The 5127-nt window shown below is 42.1% G+C and overlaps 1 non-coding gene across 1 annotated transcript; it reads right to left on the reverse strand.

Annotated features, from left to right (window-relative positions):
• Window positions 1-4812: 4812 nt before the first annotated feature.
• On the reverse strand, window positions 4813-4886 carry Trnat-agu (transfer RNA threonine (anticodon AGU)). Its single transcript has one exon. It is a non-coding gene; the product is annotated as a tRNA-Thr (tRNA).
• Between the last annotated feature and the right edge of the window lie 241 nt (window positions 4887-5127).

Here is a 5127-nt window from a genome sequence, read left to right on the forward strand (position 1 = left end):
AGACAAGATCGATTCCATTCGATTTGAAGAAGGTCGGGTCAGCCAACTGAATTTCGGGAGGAATATTCCAGTTCGATATGTGTACGGATTGAGACGGGAGATTTGCTGTTACCTTTGGGAGTACCAAAAATTCCAAAATTTGATTGTAGCCAGAAACTCTCGAGTGGACGGTAGCTCGAAATTTGTGTTTGACCTTGGTGGAAGAATCGCCGATACCAAGCACCGAAATATTGTGCCGCTCCCTTGCAACGTTCATCCATGTTTTCCGCTCTAAAACACACCATGGTATGGTGCCTAGCCTTACATTTCCTGCACGAATATTTCGATGAGCATTCATTTGCACGATGACCTTGGCGAAAGCAGTTGCGACAAAGGTTGTTGTTTCGAACCAAAGACTCCCTGTTAGCAACTGACATCCGTTGGAAAGCTGAGCAGAGATGAAGCCAATGATTTTCAGAGCAAGCCGGACATTTCGGGAACGAGTTTTGAGTTACGTTGTAGCTAGTACGCGTTATTGATTGCCTTTTCCTAATAGTGTTCTGCGAATCTTGTCTATTGTCTAGAACCGCTCTTCCAGGCAAAGACTCCAATACCCTGATTCTTCTCTGGACAAATTCGGTGAGAGATTTGACTGTGTCCTGCTCGTGAGATGCGGAGTATTCTTCCCATCCACGCCTCGTGTGGGGATCTAAACAAGAGCCGAAAATTTCCACCAACAAAAGATCCTTATAATCAACGGGTTGAAGAAGTTGATCTAAGGTGTAAACAATGCGTTCGAAATTCTCGAGTAACCCATGTAGCTCAGTAGCTGATTCCTTAGATAGAGACGGTAGTTTCAAGAGAGCATGCACCTGACGCTTTCGAAGAACCTTACTGTTGTTATAGCGTTTGTTCAATAAATCCCAGGCTATCTGATAGTTAGCCTTAGTAACCTTGAGAGGATCTATAAGCGATTTAGCCTCCCCTTCCAGGCATCCTTTCAAATAATGTAGTTTTTCCACCTCGGGTAAATCGTGCTTCAAGTGGATCAATGAAGTGAAGAGATCCCTAAAACTCAGCCAATCGTCCACGTTCCCGTTGAAGGTTTGCAGCTTTATTTGAGGCAAACGAACGTGTTCACCTGCTGCAGGTAATGCCGAATCTGAATGACGCATGGAGATTTCGTCGACTGTTGAGTTAAACTGCTCCCTTTGCCTTTCGATCAGAAAAGCTTTGCCTTCAAAAAAACGATTTTCAAAATCTGACCGTTCTTTCGTAAAGACCTCTACATCACTCAAGAATTCGTCGTGGCTCTCAATCTCGCAAGATGTTTCTGAAACTTTATCCCATAACTCCTCCAGTTTCTCAAGACGGACCAAAATCTGATGGACGGAGACCGACTCTGGGAAGTTTTGGACGTAGTGCTCAATATTGTTGAACGATGTTTGCAATCCCTTTAGTTTGGTTTGAAGAACCTTCAAAGAAGGCTGCTTCTTGGCCGAAGCTGATGCTGAAGGTGATGGCATTGTGATTGACCCAGTCAATCAAACCTAACAAAAAGTTATCAGGTGCTTCGGGAAACAGCTCGTCAGATGGCGCTCAGCAAACGTAAGATGATTCCGAAAGAAAGGAAGGGCAATGATGTAGTTTCACGTATACAGGTCCGCTTCGGTGAACATATACAATATCTGTCTAGTTTTATTTACCTAGGAAAACTAACAGATCCGCAGCATGCCGAAGTGACCCAAGTATTGCAAATTGCCAAAGCCGAAACGTAGAATTCTCGCAAATTGTTTAGCCAGTGAGATTGGGAGTATAAACCAGGATGTAATATCCGACAGAGTCCTGCTTCGACAGGACATATACCAAGCTCTCACCTTTGAGACCTTTTGATGCCGCAAATAAACCAACAGAACCAGAGTAATGCGTGGGTGGAGATCCAGGGAATGCTCGCAAAGTTGATGTGTACAACACAATTCGTGGAAGGGATGATTTTTTATTTAGTGTAGGATCCAAAGGAACTAGCTTCGACAGGACATATCTATTATTTTGTGTATTTACCTAGAAGGAAATAACGTTCCGCGATGCCCTTGTCGACCGCTCGCCTCCGAATCCGGGACCAGATGCATGCAATTTGGAACCGGTACCGATCTTCAAAATGGCCGTCCAGCCTTTGTGGAAAAGGCCACCATGCACATGCGTTGTAGTTGTCGCTTGAAGTACGGACGTCCCGTAACGTTGTTCCGGATGTTATTGGCCAACCTTTGGTCAATGTTCCTCCAGACAGGAACCGATGGATCACAATAGCCGATGGTCGAAAATCGGTGTTAGTGGGTTGAAATATTGGACGCTTCGACAGAACATATACGAAGTAAGGTTCTACTTTACCTGAGGAACCCTTTTTTGGCGCAGGTTCTGTCCACAACGTCCTCGCAGGTACCCCGATAGATGTGCAGTAGTGCAGATGTCCAGACGCTACACCGGCGTCGAAAATGGCGATAGTCGCGATGGCGGAGCCCTAACAAAGCGAAGTCCTTCGTCTTTGTTTAACCGATCCTTTGTTCCGTGTGCCAGGGACGGGTTTGACCGGCGTCATCCGGCTCGAAGGACCAATGTTGGGGGATGTTGACGTACCCGTGTGGCAATCGTATGACCTTAGATGACCTTTGGACCACTCCTGGATCCTGCAGTGTAGCCGCTCTTCCCCTTCTGCCTTCAGAAGTGCGGATTGATGCCACGGCTTAGTAGTGCCTTGTGTTGAGTTTGTTCGGGGTTCAGGTCAACTCCGGACCAATAATCAAATACACCGACGTATAATTTTAAGCACAACACTTTTATTTAAGCTAGACACATTTTATTACTAAAAAACACATTTATTATACTACACTACATTTATTGCTTAACACTAATTACAAAATGCTTGGGGTTTTGCAGAGGTTCCCCGTGACCTTCTGTGCTCGGTTATCCGATCGCGACTGCCTGCCTCGTAGTCTTGGGAGAGCAAGATCGGTGGGTGATCTTCTCTAGAGTTGAAATTCCCGCGCTTTGGTAATCCGTTAAACGCTTGTTGCCTGAAGTCCGACATCACTGTTCGCCAGTTTTCATTGGTAGCCGCAGATGGCTGCGTTTTTCAATTAGGGTGGTTCATCCTCCAACATCTACCTTCCTCCAGCAGTTGCGGACGGGAAGGGGAAAGGGGGGCTTCCATACAAAATTTTTAGCATAAATCGGCATAATTGGCATAAATAAGGCGATAGAGAACACATTATGTAAGAGATTTTGTTTTCGTACGAATGATTTGAACCCGAAACTTATAAAACGAATGGAGCGAAATGTGACGTTATTTATATACCTACTAAAAATATGTCTAAACTGTCCAGACTCTAAAAAAGTTCGTGAGCCCTTCTCGTGAACCCCTGAAAAGGGTGATGAACCCATACCAATAAAACATACATTTTACATAATTAAAGAATCAATAAAGCGTATAAAAACAGAGCGAAAATTGCGGTTCTTTGAAAAATTAATTAGAGATCGAATTTTAGAAAATTAGATTTTACCATCATTGCAGTGCAATTCGAAACTCCAGTTGCACCTCTCATTTAAACGCGGTTGCTTCTGAATGTTAAAATTTTGTTTAAAATTATGCCTACAAAAAACAAAATTTAAATAATTTTCTCAATTTCTCATTGATTTAGGGTAAGTGTGGCAAAACACACCGGGCCAGCTTGTTTTAAAATAAATTAGAAAAGTAGAGTTTGTAAAGTAATTATTAGAATCATTTTTTTTAAATTTTCAATCAAAATACAGTCGTTTCATGTCAAGCTGTATTTCATTCATTCTTCTTTATGAAATTTCTTAAACCATCGTTTCTCAGAAATTAGAAATCAGAAATATACAAATGATCATATCACCAGAAATAATAATCCCCGGGAAACACCTGAGGAGTGTACCTGCTAAATCTGAGCTAAGAGGGACAGCTTAAACCTGAAACATCATGCTGGGCTTCTTCACGCTCGGCTGATTGATGAATCCGCCACCAAGTTTCCAAATCGAGGAGCTATGAAAGAAATTCTGTTTATTTCTTTCGATACAATATCATGGGAATGATTCTCAATAACTTTTTATGACAAGAGATGTCAGGATGTTCATCACCCCGATTTTCATTCAGCTCGAAATAATCTCCCGAACTTGCACCTTTCCCAATGTCATCATTTGACTGTTTGGTAATTTGTAGGACATTATTGGTGCTCGGATAGCGTGGATTAAAAAAAGGTTTTGAGGTATTAATCCTAGAAAGAAATGAAAAAAAAAAATTAGCACAGTAGGCCGTTTTTTCTTAGTTTGTCTTCAGCTTTTTAAACACCCCTTACATTTTCAACCATGCAATCGGTGCACTTTTATTCCCAGCAAGCTGAGTTGCAGTTCGATAACGTGTCTCTTATATTTTCGAATGAATTCCTCCATCATTGATGACGTAGTTGGTGCTGTGATGACAAATATTTTCGATTGCGACCAAAGTTTGCTTGCACTCAATCGCTGCGATCATAAAATAGTAAACTGTCGCCGGTTTCCAATTACGGCGCCGAATCGGCCGCCTTCTTTTAGCCAATTTGTGCAACAATCTTTAGCGTTTTTTTTTCAAATACTTTACTGTTTTATGAGGTTAACGATCTTAAGAAAATTCAAAATCATATCGAATTTGACTTTATAATTTCAGATCTACGTGATAAAGTTTCTAGTAAGATTATCTACTTTTTTTATCTGCCTACATGATGAAATACAAATATTGAAATTGCATGACATTTAAAACATATAAAAAATTATCCACATCGTAGGCTCCGGCGAGATTCGAACTCACGATCTCCTGTTTACTAGACAGGCGCTTTAACCAACTAAGCCACGGCGCCGTTCGGTGTACGGGAGAATTATAACCCAAGTTTTGTGTTTTATTTCGGTTTCGGGTCCTCCCGTCGTCATCGTCGTCATCATCGTCTTTATCTTACGAGTGCTGTTCTGCTCCTGCTGTTCTCCGACAACAGGGCAAGTCAATGGTTCCGAAAACAAGGGCATTTCTAAATTTGTCTTCTCGAACACACACGGGGGGAGAGAAGCGAAAAAATAAAATAGCACACACAGTTCGGGTCGACT

Source organism: Uranotaenia lowii, chromosome 2 (assembly GCF_029784155.1).
Source record: "Uranotaenia lowii strain MFRU-FL chromosome 2, ASM2978415v1, whole genome shotgun sequence".
Taxonomy (NCBI): Eukaryota; Metazoa; Arthropoda; class Insecta; order Diptera; family Culicidae; genus Uranotaenia; species Uranotaenia lowii.